Source organism: Chiloscyllium plagiosum, unplaced genomic scaffold (assembly GCF_037043375.1).
Source record: "Chiloscyllium plagiosum isolate Xiang-an unplaced genomic scaffold, Cpla_swu_hap1 HiC_scaffold_47, whole genome shotgun sequence".
In the NCBI taxonomy this organism is placed as follows: Eukaryota; Metazoa; Chordata; class Chondrichthyes; order Orectolobiformes; family Hemiscylliidae; genus Chiloscyllium; species Chiloscyllium plagiosum.
In genome coordinates this window covers 14,350,743-14,373,849 of record NW_028270185.1, presented here as the reverse complement: position 1 = coordinate 14,373,849, position 23,107 = coordinate 14,350,743, and the positions used below count along the sequence as shown (strand labels likewise).

General features: G+C 48.4%; 1 protein-coding gene across 4 annotated transcripts in view; it reads right to left on the bottom strand.

Moving 5' to 3' along the window:
- The window catches only part of LOC122542869 (sodium/calcium exchanger 3-like), a 353,482-nt gene that overhangs the window by 289,660 nt on the left and 40,715 nt on the right, over window positions 1-23,107 (bottom strand). The window contains exon 1 of one of the 4 annotated variants that reach the window (XM_043680973.2): window positions 13,906-14,184. The exons of 2 other annotated variants lie outside the window; for them this stretch is intronic. The gene's annotated coding sequence lies outside the window, so the exon portion shown is untranslated. Of the gene's footprint in view, window positions 1-13,905; window positions 14,185-23,107 lie in introns of those variants that run through there. One more of the 4 variants, XM_087984038.1, reaches the window with a different exon arrangement.

The following is a 23,107-nucleotide window of genomic DNA, read 5'->3' as shown; positions in this document are numbered from 1 at the left end:
CAGCAGGAGGATCTACACAGCTCCAGCAGGAGGATCTGCACAGCCCCAGGAGGAGGATCTGCACAGCTCCACCAGGAATATCTGCACAGTTCCAGCAGGAGGATTTACACAGCGCCAGCAAGAGGATCTACACAGCTCCAGCAGGAGGATCTGCACAGCTCCAGCAGGAAGATCTCCAAACCCCCAGGTGGAGGATCTACACAGCACCAGCAGGAGGATCTACACAGCTCCAGCAGGAGGATCTACACAGTTCCAGCAGGAGGATCTCCACAGCTCCAGGAGGAGGATCTAGACAGCTCTAGAAAGAAGGATCGACACACCCCAGCAGGAGGATCGACACAGCTCCAGCAGGAAGATCTGCACAGCTCCAGCAGGAGGAACTACACAGCTCCAGCAGGAGGGTCTACACAGCTCCAGGAGGAGGATCTGCACAGCTCCAGCAGGAGGATCTACACAGCTCCAGGAGGAGGATCTGCACAACACCAGCAGGAGGATCTACACAGCTCCAGCAGGAGGATCTGCACAGATGCAGGAGGAGGATGTGCACAGCTCCAGCTGGAGGGTCTGCACAGCCCCAGCAGGAAAATCTGCACAGCCCCAGGAGGAGGATCTGCACAGCTCCAGCAGGAGGATCTGCATAGCTCCAGCAGGAGGATCTGCATAGCTCCAGCAGGAGGATCTACACAGTTCCAGGAGGAGGATCTGCACAGCTGCAGCAGGATGTACACAGCCACAGCAGGAAGTACGTACACAGCCCCTGATGGAGGATGTACACAACTCCAGCAGGAGGATCTGCACAGCTCCAGCAGGAGGATCTACACAGCTCCAGCAGGAGGATCTACACAGCTCCAGGAGGAGGATCTGCACAGCCCCAGCAGGAGGATCCGCACAGCCCCAGCAGGATAATCTGCACAGCCCCAGCAGGAGGATCTACACAGCTCCTGGAGGAGGATCTGCACAGCCCCAGGAGGAGAATCTGCACAGCTCCAGCAGGAGGATCTGCACAGCTCCAGGAGGATAATCTGCACAGCTCCAGGCGGAGGATCTACACAGCTCCAGCAAGATGTACACAGCCCCAGCAGGATGATGTACACAGCTCCGGCAAGAGGATCTGCACAGCCCCAGCAGGAGGATCTACACAGCTCCAGCAGGAGGATCTACACAGCTCCAGGAGGAGGATCCACACAGCCCCAGCAGGTGAATCTGCACAGCCCCAGCAGGAGGATATACACAACTCCAGCAGGAGGATCTACACAGCTCCAGGAGGAGGATCCACACAGCCCCAGCAGGTGAATCTGCACAGCCCCAGCAGGAGGATATACACAACTCCAGCAGGAGGATCTGCACAGCTGCAGGAGGAGGATCTGCACAACTCCAGCTGGAGGTTCTGCACAGCTCCAGCAGGAGGATCTACACAGCTCCAGGAGGAGGAACCACACAGCCCCAGCAGGAGAATCTGCACAGCTCCAACAGGAGGATCTACACAGCTCCAGCAGGTGGATCTACACAGCTCCAGGAAGAGAATCTGCACAGCCCCAGCAGGAGGTTGTACACAGCTGCAGGAGAAGGATCTGCACAGAACAAGCAGGAGGTTCTACACAGCTCCAGCAGGAGAAGGATCTGCACAGCTCCAGCAGGAGGATCTAGACAGCTCCAGCAGGAGGATCTACACAACTCCAGGAAGAGAATCTGCACAGCCCCAGCAGGAGGTTGTACACAGCTGCAGGAGAAGGATCTGCACAGAACAAGCAGGAGGTTCTACACAGCTCCAGCAGGAGAAGGATCTGCACAGCTCCAGCAGGAGGATCTAGACAGCTCCAGCAGGAGGATCTACACAACTCCAGCAGGAGGATCTGCACCGCTGCAGGAGGAGGATGTACTCAGCTCCAGCTGGAGGGTCTGCACAGCACCAGCAGGAGGATCTGCACAGCTCCAGGAGGAGGATCTGCACAGCTCCAGGAGGAGGATCTGCACAGCCCCAGGAGGAGGATCTGCACAGCTCCAGCAGGAGGAGCTGCACAGCCCCAGCAGGAGGATCTGCACAGCTTCAGGAGGAGGATCTGCATAGCTCCAGCAGGAGGATCTACACAGCTCCAGCAGGATGTACACAGCCCCAGCAGGAAAATCTCTACAGCTCCAGCAAGAGGATCTGCACAGCTCCAGCAGGACGATCTGCACAGCTCCAGCAGGAGGATCTACACAGCTCAAGCTGGAGGATCTACACAGCCCCAGCAGGAGGATCTGCACAGCTCCTGGAGGAAGATCTACACAGCTCCAGGAGGAGGATCTGCACAGCTCCAGCAGGAGGATCTGCACAGCTCCAGGAGGAGGATCTACACAGCTCCAGCAGGAGGATCTGCACAACTCCAGCAGGACGATCTACACAGCTCCAGCAGGAGGGTCTGCACTGCTCCAGCAGTAGGATCTGCACAGCTCCAGGAGGAGGATCTACACAGCTCCAGGGGGAGGATCTACACAGCTCCAGCAGGAGGATCTGCACAGCTCCAGCAGGAGGATCTACACAGCCCCAGCAGGAGGATTTGCACAGCTCCAGGAGGAGAATCTACACAGCTCCAGGGGGAGGATCTACACAGCTCCAGGGGGAGGATCTACACAGTTCCAGCAGGAGCATCTGAACAGCTCCACCAGGAGGATCTGCACAGCTCCAGCAGGAGTATCTACACAGCTCCAGCAGGAGGATCTGCACAGCTCCAGCAGGAGGATCTGCACAGCTGCAGGAGGAGGATCTGCACAGCCCCAGCAGGAGGATCTGCACAGCTCCAGCAGGAGGATCTGCACAGCTGCAGGAGGAGGATCTGCACAGCTCCAGCAGGAGGATCTGCACAGCTCCAGCAGGAGGATCTGCACAGCCCCAGCAGGAGGATCTGCACAGCTGCAGGAGGAGGATCTGCACAGCTCCAGCAGGAGGATCTGCACAGCTCCAGCAGGAGGATCTGCACAGCTCCAGCAGGAGGATCTGCACAGCTGCAGGAGGAGGATCTGCAGTGGCAGCATCTGCACTGGACTATGTGGGAATCTCTGCACTGCACCCTGGGAATACCTACATAGGTTTGGGAGCATCTCTGTCTCCATAAAGGTGGCTGTACTGATCGAGCAGTGCCTCTACTGCTCTGTAAAGGTCCCTTACTGCCCTGGGTGGACACCTAAAGCTGCCGTTGCTCAACTGAAAATAAGAAGCAATGGAGTGACTGTGTACTGCCGTGGAGATAGTTAGGAATCGGCTCTCCATTTCATATTCCTGCAAATGAGTGATATAGGTCGAAAATGTCAAGCAAATTAACATGCTCAGAGGCAAGCACACTATCACCATTCACAAATCAGAGGTCTCGTCAATGTGCAACTTCTGCAGAACAAGCAGCAATTGGCCATGCTAAATTGCCCGTAGTGTTAGGTAAAGGGGGTAAATGTAGGGGTATGGGTGGGTTACGCTTCGGCGGGTCGGTGTGGACTTGTTGGGCCGAAGGGCCTGTTTCCACACTGTAAGTAATCTATTCTAATCTAATCTAAACAGCCATGACCTGGTAAATTAGTAAATAGCTCTGTTAAAGCAATTTGGGTTGAGGGATAATATTGGCCCGAGAACCCCATCTCTTCTAAACAAGCATTGTTCACCTGAAAGGGCAGACCGTGTCTCCAACAGCACAGCAGTCCCCAAGTAGTTCTGAAAGTGTGCTGAAATAGTGGGAGATTCTTGTTTTCCAACAGGTAGTGTCCCTGCCTCTGGGCAAAAGCTCTGAGTTCGAGTGCTATCTCCAGGGAGGGTGTGGTCACAATGCGGCCAAACAAGTTGATCATCAACTTTCAAATCCTTCCCATCTGCCTTCAGCAGGCAGTAAGAATGGGTGCATCCTGGTCAGGCAGTACCATGTGGTAAGTAGGTGCAGCTTTACAGCCTCATGATATAAGACGCCAAGCAGAGGTTCTTGCCCTGAGCAAGTTTCATCTTTCTTCTGAGGGACTACCAAACACCTACAACGTGCAGTCATAACCTGTAAATGAGAGCACTGCCACTTCAATCAGGGCTTAATAGCAAAGGCCAAGCACAAGAATTGAAAACTGTAATTCCTGTATATTAAATAAGGAATACATGTATTAAATCACACCCACACGACCTCCGGGATTTCCTTTGATTACACAAGCATTGTTTTATACAGAGCTCACTGGCACAGACCCAACAACTATTGCTCCACTCCTATCAAACAGCCCAAGGCTTGGTGTGCATATTTCAAACGGAAAATTAAATCAAAAAGCACAGAGAGGCAGAGCAACATATGCTAAAAATATTTCAGGGAAGGAATATGACTACTACCATGTCTCTGTACAATCCTGGGAGTGTCTGCACTGTCCTGGGGGTATCCATTCTGCCCTGGGAGTGTCTGCACTGTCCTGGGGGTATCCATTCTACCCTGGGAGTGTCTGCACTGTCCTGGGGGTCTCCATTCTACCCTGGGAGTGTCTGCACTGTTCTGGGGGTATCCATTCTACCCTGGGAGTGTTTGCACTGTTCTGGGGGTATCCATTCTGCCCTGGGAGTGTCTGCACTGTCCTGGGGGGTCTCCATTCTGCCCTGGGAGTGTTTGCACTGTTCTGGGGGGTCTCCATTCTGCCCTGGGAGTGTTTGCACTGTTCTGGGGGGTATCCATTCTGCCCTGGGAGTGTCTGCACTGTCCTAGGGGTATCCAATCTGCCCTGGGAGTGTCTGCGATGTTCTGGGGGTATCCATTCTGCCCTGGGAGTGTCTGCACTGTTCTGGGGGGTCTCCATTCTACCCTGGGAGTGTCTGCACTGTTCCGGGGGGTCTCCATTCTACCCTGTGAGTGTCTGCACTGTCCTGGGGTATCCATTCTGCCCTGTGAGTGTCTGCACTGTCCTGGGGTATCCATTCTGCCCTTGAGTGTCTGCACTGTTCTGGGGGTATCCATTCTACCCTGGGAGTGTCTGCACTGTTCTGGGGGTATCCATTCTACCCCGGGAGTGTCTGCACTGTTCTGGGGGTATCCATTCTGCCCTGGGAGTGTCTGCACTGTCCTAGGGGTATCCAATCTGCCCTGGGAGTGTCTGCGCTGTTCTGGGGTATCCATTCTGCCCTGTGAGTGTCTGCACTGTCCTGGGGTATCCATTCTGCCCTGGGAGTGTCTGCACTGTTCTGGGGGTCTCCATTCTACCCTGGGAGTGTTTGCACTGTTCTGGGGGTATCCATTCTACCCTGGGAGTGTCTGCACTGTCCTGGGGTATCCATTATACGCTGGGAGTGTCTGCACTGTCCTGGCGGGTATCCATTCTACCCTGGGAGTGTCTGCACTGTCCTGGGGTATCCATTCTGCCCTGAGAGTGTCTGCACTGTCCTGGGGTATCCATTCTACCCTGGGAGTGTCTGCACTGTCCTGGGGGGTATCCATTCTGCCCTGGGAGTGTCTGCACTGTCCTGGGGGGTATCCATTCTGCCCTGAGAGTGTCTGCACTGTCCTGGGGGGTATCCATTCTATCCTGAGAGTGTCTGCACTGTCCTGGGGTATCCACTCCGCCCTGGGAGTGTCAGCACTATCCTGGGGTATCCATTATACGCTGGGAGTGTCTGCACTGTCCTGGGGGTATCCATTCTGCCCTGGGAGTGTCTGCACTGTCCTGGGGGTATCCATTCTACCTGGGAGTGTCTGCACTGTCCTGGGGGGTATCCATTCTGCCCTGGGAGTGTCTACACTGTCCTGGGGTATCCATTCTACCCTGGGAGTGTCTGTACTGTCCTGGGGGTATCCATTCTGCCCCGGGAGTGTCTGCACTGTCCTGGGGGTATCCATTCTACCCTGGGAGTGTCTGCACTGTCCTGGGGTATCCATTCTGCCCTGAGAGTGTCTACACTGTCCTGGGGTATCCATTCTGCCCTGGGAGTGTCTGCACTGTCGTGGGGGGTATCCATTCTGCCCTGGGAGTGTCTGCACTGTCCTGGGGTATCCATTCTGCCCTGTGAGTGTCTGCACTGTCCTGGGGTATCCATTCTACTCTGGAAGTGTCTACACTGTCCAGGGGGGGTATCCATTCTGCCCTGGGAGTGTTGGCACTGTCCTGGGGTATCCATTCTACCCTGGGAGTGTCTACACTGTCCTGGGGTATCCATTGTACCCTGGGAGTGTCTGCACTGTCCTGGGGGTATCCATTCTACCCGGGGAGTGTCTGCACTGTTCTGGGGGGTATCCATTCTGCCCTGGGAGTGTCTGCACTGTCCTGGGGGTATCCATTCTGCCCTGGGAGTGTCTGCACTGTCCTGGGGGTATCCATTCTACCCGGGGAGTGTCTGCACTGTCCTGGGGGGTATCCATTCTGCCCTGTGAGTGTCTGCACTGTCCTGGGGTATCCATTCTGCCCTGGGAGTGTCTACACTGTCCTGGGGTATCCATTCTACCCTGGGAGTGTCTGTACTGTCCTGGGGGTATCCATTCTGCCCCGGGAGTGTCTGCACTGTCCTGGGGGTATCCATTCTACCCTGGGAGTGTTTGCACTGTTCTGGGGGTATCCATTCTGCCCTGGGAGTGTCTGCACTGTCCTAGGGGTATCCATTCTGCCCTGAGAGTGTCTACACTGTCCTGGGGTATCCATTCTGCCCTGGGAGTGTCTGCACTGTCCTGGGGGGTATCCATTCTGCCCTGGGAGTGTCTGCACTGTCCTGGGGTATCCATTCTGCCCTGGGAGTGTCTACACTGTCCTGGGGTATCCATTCTACCCTGGGAGTGTCTGTACTGTCCTGGGGGTATCCATTCTGCCCCGGGAGTGTCTGCACTGTCCTGGGGGTATCCATTCTACCCTGGGAGTGTTTGCACTGTTCTGGGGGTATCCATTCTACCCTGGGAGTGTCTGCACTGTCCTGGGGTATCCATTCTGCCCTGAGAGTGTCTACACTGTCCTGGGGTATCCATTCTGCCCTGGGAGTGTCTGCACTGTCCTGGGGGGTATCCATTCTGCCCTGGGAGTGTCTGCACTGTCCTGGGGTATCCATTCTGCCCTGTGAGTGTCTGCACTGTCCTGGGGTATCCATTCTACCCTGGGAGTGTCTTCACTGTCCTGGGGGTATCCATTCTGCCCTGGGAGTGTCTGCACTGTCCTGGGGGTACCCATTCTGCCCTGGGAGTGTCTGCACTGTCCTGGGGTATCCACTCCGCCCTGGGAGTGTCTGCACTGTCCTGGGGTATCCATTATACGCTGTGAGTGTCTGCACTGTCCTGGGGGTATCCATTCTGCCCTGGGAGTATCTGCACTGTCCTGGGGGTATCCATTCTGCCCTGGGAGTGTCTGCACTGTCCTGGGGTATCCATTCTGCCCTGGGAGTGTCTGCACTGTCCTGGGGGTATCCATTCTGCCCTGGGAGTGTTTGCACTGTCCTGGGGTATCCATTCTACCCTGGGAGTGTCTGCACTGTCCTGGGGGGTATCCATTCTGCCCTGGGAGTGTCATGCACTGTCCTGGGGTATCCATTCTACCCTGGGAATGTCTGCGCTGTCCTGGGGTATCCATTCTACCCTGGGAGTGTCTACACTGTCCTGGGGGGAAATCCATTCTGCCCTGGGAGTGTCTGTACTGTCCTGGGGGTATCCATTCTGCCCTGGGCGTGTCTGCACTGTCCTGGGGTATCCATTATACGCTGGGAGTGTCTACACTGTCCTGGGGGGATATCCATTCTGCCCTGGGAGTGTCTGCACTATCCTGGGGGTATCCATTCTGCCCTGGGAGTGTCTGCACTGTCCTGGGGGGTATCCATTCTGCCCTGGGAGTGTCTGCACTGTTCTGGGGGTATCCATTCTACCCTGGGAGTGTCTGCACTGTGTTGGGGTATCCATTCTGCCCTGGCTGTGTCTGCACTGTTCTGGGGGTATCCATTCTGCCCTGGGAGTGTCTGCACTGTTCTGGGGTGTATTCATTTTGCCCTGGGAGTGTCTGCGCTGTTTTAGGGGTATCCATTCTGCCCTGGGAGTGTCTGCACTGTCCTGGGGTATTAATTCTACCCTGGGAGTGTCTGCACTGCCCTGGGAGTATTCATTTTGTGAGTGTTTCCATTGCTCTATACTGTGTCGGGAGTCTCAGTACAGACCTGTGCAGCTCTTGAATTACATGAACTGCTCTGGGGATGTCTCAACTGCCCTGTCACCGTCTCTCTGCCAAGTAACTGCACTAACCTGTCTCTGTATTATTCTAGGAGTGTCTGTACTATCCTGGGAATGTATGCACCCTGTCTGTATTGTCCTTGGAGTGTCTATACTACCTTGAGAATGTATGCACCTTGTCTCTGTATTACCATGGGGTTGCTTCTAAATACCAGGACACAGGGACGAAATGGGAATATCCCAACCTCTGGGCCAGAAAATATCAATTCCAGCCTTACTTCAGGATGTGATGGCCAGAGTGCAGGTGATGGTATAGTGGTAATCTAGAACCCTAGGACAGTATTCTAGGGACTTGGTTCAAATCCCACCATGGCAAAAAGTGAAATTTGAGGACAATATAAATCTGGAATTTAACAAAAGTGAGTTTAATGGCAACCATGCTGTCACTTCTGATGGTTATAATAATCCATCTGATTCAGTAATACCTTTTGGAGAAGGAAACCTTACCCAGGCTGACCCACGTATGATTCCAGACTTGTAGCGTCCTTACAGTGTGGAAGGCCAATCAACACACACACCCACCCCCCTACCCTATCCCTGTATTTCCCATAGCTAAACCCTCTGACCTGCACATCCCTGAACACTATGGCCAATCCATGCAACTGGTACATCTTTGGACTGTGGGAGGAAACTGGAGAACACGGAGAAAACCCACGCAGACACGGGGAGAATGTGCAAACTCCACACACTTACTCAAGAGTGGAATCGAACCTGGGTGCCTGGCGCTGTGAGGCAGCGGTGCTATCCACTGAGTCACTGTGTTGCCCACATGTGATTGACTCTTAACTGCTCTCTGGAAAATTAGGAATGGGCAATAAACACTCACGGCGCCCACAAATTTAATAGAAGTGTCATAACACATGCAAAGAGGTTGATAATTAAAACTGGGTGGAGCTCACAGCTGCCATACGTTATCTACATGACAACAATAACTATACTACAAAAAAAACCTAAACTGGTTGTGAGTTGCTTAGACATTTTGAGGTCTTACAAGGTGCATTATAAATACCAAGTCCTTTCTCCATGTTATGCTCCAGACAGCCATTTTCTCCCTTTACCACTTTTAATTTCTAGCTGCTTGCTATCAGTCATGGTCAAAATAACAGGCAAACGCTTCAAATATGCTCAGTAGATTATCTCACTGTGTGAAATGTTTACCAAAGGTCAGATGCATCCATTAAAGTACTCTTATATTCCTCCTGTATGTCACGATGCACCACTGCCACATTGTCAAATGTTAATTCTAATGTGGACCAGAAACAATGCAGGGAACTCGATTCCGTGTCACGATTTTATGATGGCATCCTGCAGGCTGCTCCCAATGACAGTTAGCAACGAAACTGATGATAGGCAGTTAAAAATCACACAACACCAGGTTACAGTCCAACAGATTTATTTGGAAGCACTAGCTTTCGGAGCGCCGCTCCCACACAACCACCTGATGAAGGAGCGGCGCTCCGAAAGCTAGTGCTTCCAAATAAATCTGTTGGACTATAACCTGGTGTTGTATGATTTTGAACTTTGTACACCCCAGTCCAACACCGGCATCTCCAAATCATGATTATTAGCAGGTTTTAATCCTGTTTCCAGCTGTAAATCTTTACGGGGTTCCAATGCTTCTTTATTTCCAGATTCTAACGCATCTCAGTTTCTATCACAACTCCACTGGCGCCGTGATAGGCCTTGAGCTCTGATGTTCCCTCCAAAACATTTCTGCATCCCTCCTTCATTAAGGCACACCTTAATACTTACCAAATTAATCAAGATATTAACCACTTGTGATTAATGGTTCAGTGTCATTTTTTGGAGGGGGATCCCTTCCATAAAATGCCTCGAAATGTATTATTCTGTGGGTGCCTAAACCATGGGCCTCTTAGGCCCTGCCCGAGCATTTTGAACAGCTCGACATCTGCTTTACCGCTCAAGGAGTTTACAGCTCATTCGTTCGGCTGGAGTTTCAAACACAGGTGAGTAATGAGTGAAAGATTGGGCGGGACACTGTGGGCTGACTGGTGAGTTGATCAGCAGCAAATGTGGGAGTGGACGAGAGGACCAGCCTGGAGCTATGGTGTGAGACTATGGGCCATGTCTGGGATTAGAAGGCTTTCAGAGAGACTCTGGTTTCAGAAGAGTTGAGAATCACACCATGGGGTGACGCCACTGAGGATCGGATGGCAGAGAGCAACTGTACATCGAGCCATAACCGCGAGGGAGGGAGGGATAGTCAGGCCGTCGGATCACTCTTCTAGTTATTTCTTAGTTTCATTTTTGAAAACAAATCTATTCTTACCAAGCTGGATTTCTCCAGAGAAAAGAACTTGCCCACTTTATTTCAACGCACAATGTTTGCTGGTATGGTATTATTGCTGATTCATATTTTTGGATCACAAATCCTCATGGATTATTCTCTTGAAGTTAAAGGGGGCAGAGTAAAAAGTTAAAAATCACACAACACCAGGTTATACTCCAACACGTTTAATTGTAAGCACTAGGTTTCAGAGCGACGCTCCTTCATCAGGTGGTTGTGCTAGGTGGTTGAAGGAGCGTCGCTCTGAAAGCTAGTGCTTCCAATTAAACCTGTTGGAGTATAACCTGGTGTTGTGTGATTTTTAATTTTGTACACCCCAGTCCAACACCGGCATCTCCAAATTGGGGCAGAGTGAGACTGGTGAGAGATCAGGGCAGAAGTAAAGAGAGGGGGGACAGGAGAGAAAGAGAGAGAGAGAGAGAGAAAAAGGGATGAAAGTGAAAGACAGAAAGGGGTAAGAGAGTAGAAGAGGGAGAGAAGGAAAGCAGGCTGCGAGATGAAGAAATCCCAGGCTGAAAAGACTTCTGTTATCCACTATCATGTGAACTCCACTGAGGCCAGCTTGGAGTGTGCCCCACCAGAGACAAGCATAGGACAACATTACAATCTTCACCTGCACCCCCCCCCCCCCCCCCCCCCCCCCTTCCCTGGTGATCATGGATTTGGGCTGATGTTCTTTTTCTCTCTCTAGTTCTGCTTCTCAACCGAATCAACAAAAATATGGCTTTACTATTTAGTTTGGTTGCTTGACACATTTTAATTGTCATTTTAACTAAATTACACATTTAAACTATAAGCTTATTACTTTTTTTGGCAAGGTTTTGGTTTACTGTTGTGTCAACCCATGTCTTTCTGAAATGTGCACACTGGCACCCAAGAGGAAAACATTTCCAAGTGTCCCCTCCATGTAAAAAGGTTAGCCAACTCTTTTACTATATTAAAGGTACGTGAAGGCACGTTGTTGTTACTGATGCCAAAAAGCTTCCCAGTCCAGTGTGGCAAACGCCCACCTGCAAGAAATTCGTAATCCCAATGTCTGAAATTAGTACCTACATCATAACCCCACTCAGAATCTCAGCTCCACCTTCTCTGTACCCCCAAGCACAGCCTGACCCAGTATCTGTCTGTACAGTATCAGGACCATCTCCGGTGACAGGGTGTTTCACTGATGAGTTCCTCTGCTGTTACTAACAAGTCACAGAGATGTACAGCACGGAAACAGACCCTTCAGTTCAAATCACCCATGCTGACCAGATATCCTAAATTAATCTAGTCCCATTTGCCAGCACTTGGCCCATATCCCTCTAAACCCTTCCTATTCATGTACCCATCCAGATGTCTTTTAAATGTTGTAATTGTACCAGCCTCCACCACTTCCTATGGCAGAGCATTCCATACACACACTACCCTCTGCATGAAAAAGTTGCCCCTTAGCTCCCTTTTAAAACTTTCCCCTCTGACTGTAAATATACACCCTCTAGTTTTGGATTCCCCCACCCCAGGGAAAAGACCTTATCTATTTAACCTATCCATGCCCCCCGTGATTTTATAAACTTCTATAGGGTCACCCCTCAGCCTCTGATGCTCCAGGGAAAACAGCCCCAGTGTATTCAACCTTTCCCTGCAGCTCAAACCCTGGCAACATCCTTGTCAATCTTTTCTGAACCCTTTCAAGTTTCACAACATCCTTCCTATAGGAGGGAGACCCGAACTGCACACAGTATTCCAAAAGTGGCCTAACCAATGTCCTGTACAGCCTCAACATGACTTTCCAACTCCTATACTCAATGCTCTGACCAATAAAGGAAAGCATACCAAACTCCACTTGTGTATCTGTGGCTCCACTTTCAAGGAACTATGAACCAGCACTCTTCTCAAGAAAAAGAGGCTAGTTGAATCCCATATCTCAGCATACATTTCAACACAGGTTCCATATGTACAGCTCTGCTCTTGCTCACACAGAGCAATGCCCTTTCCCACTCACAATAGTGAGGCAACAGAGGCTCGAGCTTATAACCACTCGACAGTGAGGAAAGCTGTAGACATTAATGCAAAGTGGCAATTTGTGGGATCTGTTGCGCACAAAAAGTGGCTGTTGCATTTTTCAATACTGCATGACTGACTGCATTTCAAATGTACCTCATTGGAGAGAATCAGTTGAGAGATCAGATGGGCTCAGGATTCAGAGTAGGGGTGGGATTCATGACATGGCTCAAGATTGTGCTGGGACGTCGCCGAGACTGGTTTGGGGGGGTTAGAATCGGGACGCAGGGATTGGGAATGGAGATTGGGATAGGTGTGAGAGTCAGGATGTGGGTGTGGTTCGGGGTAGAGACGAGATCAAGAAAGGGGTGGGTGGGTCAGATAGGGTCAAAACTGAAGGGAACAGGGGTTCAAAATTGTGTCAATGTTTCATCAGTGGAGTTGAGGTGCAGCCAGCAAAGTGGGTAAGGAACCCGACTTCAGGAATTCTGACAAGGAAATTAATGCAATAATTTGGATGCCAGGACCCTGAAATTTGACAAGCTGTATCAGATGACCTGTCCTCTGCTGTTTCCGCCCCGTTTTCCTTCTGGGGTTATTTAACAGCTGATGCACGTTGGTCCCATTTTTACCCTCTCTTTCACCCCAAAAATCACCACCTCACCATAACCTGCATATAGGATTAAATTCCTCAGATACAGCAGAGGACCAAGCTGAAAGGAAAGGTCACCCAGCACAGGTATATCCAGCAGCATTCCCTGGAATTTAATCCCAGCAGCCCTCAGTCCGTGAAACCTGGAACTGAAGTGCATCAAAATCATTCTGGATCTTTATGCACAAGCTAGAAATTTCTAGGCAACTCACGTATCAAATCAGACTGTATCTTAAATCAAACAGGACAAACAGCTCCCTTAAAGCAGGACTCAGTCCCTGACTGAGCGGGACTTGGGTGCAGGACCAACATCCAAAGTCAGCTGACCCTTCAAAGGATTGAAGGGGGGAAATGGGATTCAATAATAATCGGTATTGAACAAGTGCACTGGTTGCTGTTAGATTCGATCAAACTGCTCACACACTTTTCTGGCCCCCCTGAGGTGTGTTGCAGATCTCAAATCTTCTTCATTCCCACCACCACCACCACCCCCCCCCCCTCCCAACCATTTTGTTTACTGAAATAAAATGCCAGGAGGCCACATCACATCCCAGTTTCGGTTATGGGAACCAGCTAACAGGTAGGTATGCCCGCCATTTTGTTGGATCGCACTCTGCAACAGCTGCTGCGATTTTCTATTAATTTCCCCCACCCTTGTCATTTTATCATTAAACATTCAACGCTCACATAGCACTGGAGCTCCCTCGTGTCGGAGGAAGCAGTTTAATATTTTTCTGTTGTGCTGCTTCCCTCCTCGTTTCACACTCGCAGTTAAGAAGCTTACTCACAAATATTGGGAAGCCCACGACGACCCGGGGTTGCTGGGGGGCAACTCCTGACGCTGGGAATTCCCGGCGAGAAGGGAGATCCCGAGATTTGCTCAGCTAGCTCAGACTCAGCACTGCTGCATCAACTGCTGAAGCTAGTACATCTCAGCTTGTTCGAAGGAGCTGACTCGATGAGATTGGGTAATTCCTGATGCTGCAGCCTTCATTGAACTCAGGGAAATCCCATTAAACCTGCCACCACAGCCAGAGAGAGAGAGAGAGAGAGAGAGAAAATTCCTGGGAACCTCGAGCTGCAGCGGGATTCCGTGAAACCTCGGGAATCTCCCAGAGAACCTGCTGTGAAAAAGACAGGCTTTAGCACACTGCTTGCAGGAGCGATGATGTCAGAAAATGCAGCATGTTGTAAAAAAACAGAACTGGTGGTGCTGTGAAATTATTAATTGACTGCACAGAAAGAAATGACAGCTTAAAGGTACCGTAAAACCTGACATATAGGCAGCATCAGCTGTTCTGTTTCTGGCTTATTTCACATCTGAACATTTCCCCGCAACATCAGTCACATATTGTAGCATTGCTTCTCTTGATTACTCCCTGCTTAACCAGTGAAACTCAACAGGTTTTGAAGAATTGATACAAGAATAACCAGCATTAATACAGCTCCTTGGCTCAGTGGTTGGCACTGCTGTCTCACAGCACCAGGGACCTGGGTTGAATTCCAACCTCGGGTGACTGTCTGTGTGCAGTTTGAACATTCTCCCCGTGTCAGCATGGGATTCCTCCCGGTGCTCTGGTTTCCTTCCACAATCCAAAGATGTGCAGGTTAGTGAATTGGCCATCCTAAATTGCCTGTAGTGTTCAGGGGTGTGCAGGTTCAGTGCATTAGTCAGGAGTAAATATATGATAGGGGACTGGGTGTATTGCTCTTCGGAGGGTCAGTGTGGACTTGTTAGGCTGAAGGGCCTGTTTCCACACTGTAGGGATTCTACAAGTATAAATCATCTGCAAGAATCTCAGAATTTCCAGGGTACAGAAAGAGGTTATTTGGCTTACTGTGTCATGTGACCATCATCAGACAAAGAATTTGGCACCAAGCCACACAGAGAAGTGTGAGAGGGAGACATGGAGTAATGGTAATGTCACTGGACTCGTAATCTTCAGGGCTGAAAATGTGTTGCTGGAAAAGCGCAGCAGGTCAGGCAGCATCCAGGGAACAGGAGAATCAACGTTTCGGGCATAAGCCCTTCTTCAGGCCCAGGCTAAAGCTCTGGGCACATGCATTCAAATCCCAGTGGACAGCCAGAGTTGAAGGCTAGTCTCAGGAATTGCGCCATAAAGCTACCATCTACTTTCATTTAAAAACTAAGCCCCATTTGACTCACTGGTGAAATTCACAATGCAAGTCTGCCACCCTTACTCGATCTGACACTACAGGTGGTTTATGGGAGTAAATGGCCTAACAAGCTTGATGGTAACTTGGAAAAGACAACGAATGCAAACATCCCATGATATGGAGAATATAGACAGAGAAAAAAAATAAGGATAAGTGACTAAAAGCCTGTCAAAGAGGCACACCTGAAGAATGTCTTAAAGGAGGAGAGAGAAGATGAAAGTTTTAGGGAGAGTTGGATAAGTACAGGAATAGAAAGGGTTTGGAAAGATATGGGCTCATTGCAGGCAAGTGGGAATCGTTTAGTTTGGGAACATGGTCAGCATGGACTAGTTGGACCAAAGGGTCTGTTCCCACGCTGTATGACTGAGAGCATTCCAGAGTTTAAGGACTAGGCACCTGAAGATAGATCAGTGCAAAGGAAATTACACATTTTCTGGGAAAAATGGCTATGTAGTTGCAATGTCACTGGACTAATCATCCAGAGCCTGGTGAATAGTCTGAAATCTGGATTCCAATCCCACCATAGGGACTAGCGGAATTTAAATTCGATCCACAAACCTGGAAAATGGTGATTATGAGACTATCGCAAATTAATCTAAAACCCTCTCAGGTCAGAGTGTAATATAAAGGAATCCCAAAATATTCTACAAGCATATAAGAAGACATGGGATAGTTAAATGAATAGTGGAGCCAATTAGGAAAATCAAAATAAAACAATAGGGAAATCTTGTAGAGTCGACAGAAATGTACAGCACAGAAACAGATCCTTCAATCCAACTCGTCCATGCCGACCAGATATCCTAATCAAAGGGTCAGTTAGACTCGAAACATCAGCTCTTTTCTCTCCTTATAGATGCTGTCAGACCTGCTGAGATTTTCCAGTATTTTCTCTTTTGGTTTCAGATTCCAGCATCCGCAATAATTTGCTTTTATTCTAATCTAGCCCCACTCACCAGCACTTGGCCCATATCCCTCTAAACTCTTCCTGTTCATATACCCATCCAGATGCCTTTTAAAGGTTGTAATTGTACCAGTCTCCACCACTTCCTCTGGCAGCTCATTCCATACACACACCACCCTCTGCATGACAAGGTCTCCCCTCTCACCCTAAACCTATGCCCTGTAGTTCTGGATTTCCCCACCCCAGGGAAAAGACCTTGTCTATTTACCCTATCATTGCCCATTATTATTTTATAAAGCTCTATTAAGTCACCCCTCAGCCTCTGACACTCTAGGAAAAATGGTGACACTGAACGAATTATTTGTATCTGTCTTCACAAAAGGTTCTTCTAACTTTGCAGCAGATGAATGGGAAATAGAGATTTCTGATTGGATAAAAATAGACAGCAAGGAGGTATGAAATTGTCAGCTTCCCTCAAAGTTAACAAGTTTCCTGGACCAGATAGAATACATCCTCAGCTTCTGGGGGAAGCAAAGATGAAATAAGCACAGTCTTTCAACCTGTTTGGATATCGGAGTGACACTAAAGGACTATAATATAATCAGAGGGTGAGATAGGATGGATGGTGAGAGTCTTTTTCCTCGGATGGTGATGGCTAGCACGAGGGGGCATAGCTTTAAGGTGAGCGGTGGTAGATACAGGACAGATGTCAGAGGTAGTTTCTTTGCTCAGAGAGTAGGAGGGGTGTGGAACGGCCTGCCTGCAACAGTGGTGACTCACCAACTTTAAGGGCATTTAAATGGTCATTGGATAAGATATGGATGAAAATGGAATAGTGTAAGTTAGATGGGCTTCAGATTGGTTTCACAGGTCAGCACAACATTGAGGGCTGAACAGCCTGTACTGCACTGTAATGTTCTATGTTCTATGACTGGAAGATTCCAAAATGTTACATCCCTCTTCAAAATATGGAGAGGGGTAAACTTGTTAAATACAGAACAGGTCAGTCTGAGGTTAAAGGTAGAAAATCATAGGAGACCATTTCCAAGGACAAACTTAAATGAGTGAAAGAATGGGTTAGTCAGGTTAATAGTCCACTCATATTTGAGAAAGGTGAACTTGCTCGACCAAACTGATTGAGTCCTTTCTTGAAGTCACAGAGAGTGTTGATGAATATAGCAAGGAGGATATTGAGGTGAACTTTCACAAGGCATTTCACCCGACTGGCCTTTTCATGTCTTCTCCAATCCCATAATGAACCCTACTCTGAAGCTTTGGCAATATATTTTCCAAAGCATTCCAGTGTCACACTGACCTGGCCGTTACAAGAAAGCAGTTATAACACAGGGAAGAATGAGGAGTGCCATTCCGGCAGGATATCTTATGATAGGTTCCATGTGTAAGAAAGACTTTGGAGACTCATGTGTCACAGCAAATGTCAAGAATATTACACTGCAGAGCAGGGGAGAAACCCACGGTGATAGCTGTTGACACCAGTGGTACAGAGTTAAGTTAATTTGCAACTGACTTCAGTTAATTTACATTTAAATAACATTCTGTCTGCGTTGTCCCCACTTGGGAAATATCTGGTGTGTTTAATGTTCAGAACAAATGCATTGAAAACAGCACACTTCAATGCAGTGGTCTCTGCACCATCAACGTGTGAGATCCATTTTCAGCTCCTGTGCATAACAGCAGCAACCTTTCTGAGCCGTGAATGTTTCTGCAATTGGTGATCACTGGTGTGATTCCCATGTGGTGTAATAAGATTCATGTAAAACATAATGATGTAACTATGACATATCTCTAATAATTGTGAAAATGTACCAGTCCAGAACAGGGAAGCTCAGGGTCATTTTTGCGGACACTACACAGATGTTCTACAAAGTGATCACCCAGTCTTTGCTTCATCTCCCAAATGTAGAGGGGACCGCATTATGAGCAAGGAGTGCAGTAGACTAGATGGAGTAAAATGCTGCTTCACTGGAAGGTGTGTCTGGGGCCTTGGATAGGAGGGAGGAAGTAAACAGGCAGATGTTACACCTTTGTGATTGCTCAGGAAGTGGGGGTGCCAGGAGGTGTTGAGAGGAGAAGTGGACAAGGGTGCCCTGGAGGAAACAGTCCCTGCAGATGACTGACAAGTGAAGGGAGGGGAATATGTGTCTGCTGTTAGTGTTCAGCTTGAACTCGCGGAAATGGTGGCTCGTGATCCTTTTGAATGTGGATGCTGGTGGGATGGTAGTGAGTCTGAGGGGGATCCTCTTGCTGTTGTGTGAGGGAAGAGAAGGAGTGAGGGCCAAAGAGCGGGAGATTGGTTGGACATGGCTGCCAACCAGACAGTGGTGAGGAATCCTCGGTTGAGGAGATCCCTTGTCAAAGTTGGCATCACTGGACAGATGCAACAGTGATGGAGGAATTGGCAGAATATGAAGAAATCTTAGACGCTATACTAGAGACCTATATCTGAGAACTTATTAGGTAGAAATGTAAATAAAAGAATGTAAGGATTGAAGAACCTACCTGAGAAACAAGGAGCAAGCAATATCAGGGACAATATACCTACGGACAACTATACCAGAGATTCTTCAAAGCAGCAATTCAATATACAGATAGTGTTCTGAAGAAGGGCCACTAAACTCAAAATGTCTCTCCACAGATACTATGGATCATAGAATTCCTACCGTGCAGATAGAAGCCATTCGACCCATCAAGGACACTGATCTTCTGAAGATCATCCCATCCAGTCCCACTCTATCCTCATAATCCTACATTTACCATGGCTAATCCACCTGAACACTACAGGGTAATTTAGCATGGCCAATCCACCAAACCTCACATCTTTGGACTGTTAGAGGAAATCAGAGCACCCAGTTAAAACCCATGCTGACATGGGGAGAATATGCAAATTCCACATAGACAGCCTGGAATTAAACGTGGATCCCCTGGCACTGTGAGGCAGCAGTGTTAACCACTGTGCCACCATGTCACCCTACAGCATCTAAGTCTTTCCAGCAATTTCTGCCTTAGTTAAGGATTCTTCTGATACAGTCAGATGAGTTAGCCCCAAAAAAGCAGGTATCATCCTCCTGAGAGTCTGCAAAATGATAAAAATAAGCAATTAAAATGAGGCTAATCACAGAGAAACTTGGAGGTAAATGAGATTTATGTAAATCATGACGATGTAACTGAAGATATGACTGGCATCAGCAAAAGAGAAGCTGCCAGTCTAGAGTAAGGATGTGGAAGAGTGGAGTCTTGAACATTACATTAGAGAACTATATTTGAAAACTATGGTACAGATATAGATATAGGAGGCTAACATCATATCAAGAGTTGAACAGCCTTACGGAGAAAAAAGGAGCAAGTAGTCTGTGGGAATGCATAGGTGAGACACCCATAGCCCAAGATATTCCAAGTTAGTAGATCATTATGCAGGTAGCAGCACTGGCTTGACACACCTTTGAGTTTCTGACATGTGCTAATGTCGGGGCAACACATGAAAGAATTTTGTGGGATAACGTTGGAGAGACATTTTCAATTGGCAGAATTGTCAATAACCAGATGATACACATTTCGACACTGGAGGAGGTCATTTCACCCCTTCAGTCTGTTCTGCTACTCAGTGAGACCATGACAAACTCCATAGACTTGAATTACTTGACAACTAGAAAAATAATCTTATAGGGACTTTGAGAAGGTTTTCTTTGTTGAGTTATTATAATGTGGAATGTGCTGCCTGTTGAAGCAGAATTTAGCAGTAACTTTCCAAAAGTCATCAAGCAAATAGTTAAAAGGAAAGATTTGCAGACCCATACATGAGCACAAGTGGCCAAATGACTCATTTCTGTGCAACATCACTCGATGAGTCAATAACGCACCTATTGTTAGCAAAGCTGAGCTATCTTGAGAACGTAATTTAAAAGAAGTTCTGGGTTTTACATAACAAAGAACAGAAACTAGCATATCCCATTCTAAAAGATGGAAGATTTGATCTAAAATTGTTTAATGTATCACATCACCATGATACTGGACACCTTTGGCTTTAAATTTTGTGTCTTACGATCTTATACTCCACAACCACCTGATGAAGGAGCAGCGCTCTGAAAGCTAGTGCTTCCAAATAAGCCTGTTGGACTATAATCTGGTGTTATGTGATGTGTAACTTTGTCCACCCCAGTCCAACGCCAGCACCGCCAAGTCATGCCTGAAAGTAGATTGGAAGGGTGCCAATAAGGGGTTGGAAAATATTGGAAGCTAATGTCCATTGTCTAGGCATGCGAGTGGCTGTTGCTAATGGACCATGCACAGAGACACTGTTCGCTGCTGACCAACATGGTGGCTCATTGCAGCCAGCGGTGAGTTAAAGTCACCAGATACCCGTTCTGACTTCCATGTCGAGAACGCTCAAGATCCAGCTTATTTGGCACATTTGGTAAGATAAAAAGTTGAATACTAATAAGACAAGTTGAGGTATTAATTAGACATTTAACAAGCTACATTCCTCCTTCATTGGCATCTTGCCACTTAAAAAGTAATCATTTTGGTAAAGCCCATAATTATCAATCTTTTCTTTTGCCATGTTAAAGTCTTAGTCAGAGTGTCCAGAGGGGAGTCACACATTTGACTCCAGTGGCTGCCAGCAGTTCACAGATAATTTTATGCCAATTTTCAGACAAATCAAATGTATTGGGCGGCTCGGTGGCACAGTGTGCAGCGCAGTGGCACAGTGGTTAGCACTGCTGCCTCACAGAGCCAGAGACCCGGGTTCAATTCCCGACTCAGGCAACTGTCTGTGTGGAGTTTGCACATTCTCCTCGTGTCTCCAGGTGCTCCGGTTTCCTCCCACAGTCCAAAAATGTACAGGTTAGGTGAATTGGCCATGCTAAATTGCCCGTAGTGTTAGATGTAGGGGAATGGGCTTGGGTGGATTGCTCTTCGGAGGGTCGGTGTGGACTTGTTGGGCCGAAGGGCCTGTTTCCACACTGTAAGTAATCTAATCTATTCTGGTCCTACGAACTATAGGTAATTTCACAACTAAGTGAGGCGCATGTGTAAACAATTCCACAGCGACTTCTGATATACCAGTTGTCAAAACCAATGAAGCACTTTTGTAACACAGGAAAATATGGCGGCTAATATGCAAACAGACAAGCAAGAGGCTGGAAGAACACAGCAAGCCAGGCAGCATCAGGAGGTGGACAAGTCAAAGTTTCAGTTGTAACTCTTCTTCAGGAAACAAGCTCCTACAAAAGCAATGGTAATGAGCAGAAAGTGCTTTTCCTAATATTGGTGAGTATTGCCAGGACACTAGAGAATCACCGGCCTGTCCTTCAGTATGGTGCTATAGATTATTTATACCCATCCATGAGGACAAATAGGTCCTTGGTTTTGCATCTTATTCAAAAGACAGCAGCAGGCACTCAGTTCTTTATGTAGTTGTCAGCCTGGATTTCCACGTCACTGGGCCATAGCTGACACTGTGTTTTGTAATATATTGATTGCCCGACATGTCGAACTGATCTGCTAAGGTTCTCTTAGCTCAATGGTTTACTTCACCTAACACCTCCAAATACATTTTCTGCTCAGATCAAAGATTCATTTGTCCTCTTCTCAACTCAATGTGTTTAACCTAACTTGCCACCAGCCTCAACCGCTGGCAATCACTCTGAAATGCAAAATGAACCTCTATTTAGATCCAGTTTAGTGTACCACACTCAATTCGAGCCACTTGCCTCGAATGGACGCACACAGCACAGATTCAGAAAAATGACAATAGGTTGCTTGGATCAGACCCAATTGAAATTTAGAAAATGATTGAAGTTGAAAGGGTATCTAGAGAAGACAAGAGAGTGGGCTCTGGTGGTACATTGGGAGAGTCCCTACCTTTGAGTCAGAAGGCCCAGTTTCAAGTGTCACCTGCTCCAGAGGTGTGTAATAACATAGAACATAGAACATAGAAAAATACAGCGCAGTACAGGCCCTTTGGCCCTCGATGTTGCGCCGATCCAAGCCCACCTAACCTACACTAGCCCACTATCCTCCATATGCCTATCCAATGCCCGTTTAAATGCCCATAAAGAGGGAGAGTCCACCACTGCTACTGACAGGGCATTCCATGAACTCACGACTCGCTGAGTAAAGAATCTACCCCTAACATCTGTCCTATACCTACCACCCCTCAATTTAAAGCCATTCCCCCCCGTAATAGCTGACTCCATACGTGGAAAAAGGTTCTCATGGTCAACCCTATCTAAACCCCTAATCATCTTGTATACTTCTATCAAGTCACCCCTAAACCTTCTTTTCTCCAATGAAAACAGCCCCAAGTGCCTCAGCCTTTCCTCATACGATCTTCCTACCATACCAGGCAACATCCTGGTAAACCTCCTCTGCACCTGTTCCAGTGCCTCCACATCCTTCCTATAGTATGGCGACCAAAACTGCACACAATACTCCAGATGCGGCCGCACCAGAGTCTTATACAACTGCAACATGACCTCAGGGCTCCGGAACTCAATTCCTCTACCAATAAAAGCCAGTACGCCATATGCCTTCTTCACCGCACTATTTACCTGGGTGGCAACTTTCAGAGATCTGTGTACATGGACATCAAGATCCCTCTGCTCATCCACACTACCAAGTATCCGACCATTAGCCCAGTACCCTGTCTTTTTGTTACTCATACCAAAGTGAATCACCTCACACTTACCTACATTGAACTCCATTTGCCACTTTCTGCCCAGCTCTGCAACTTATCTATATCCCGCTGTAACCTGACACATCATTCCTCACTGTCAACAACTCCACCGACTTTCGTATCATCCGCAAACTTGCTCACCCAACCTTCTAGCCCCTCCTCCAGGTCATTTAGAAAAATGACAAACAGCAATGGTCCCAAAACAGATCCTTGT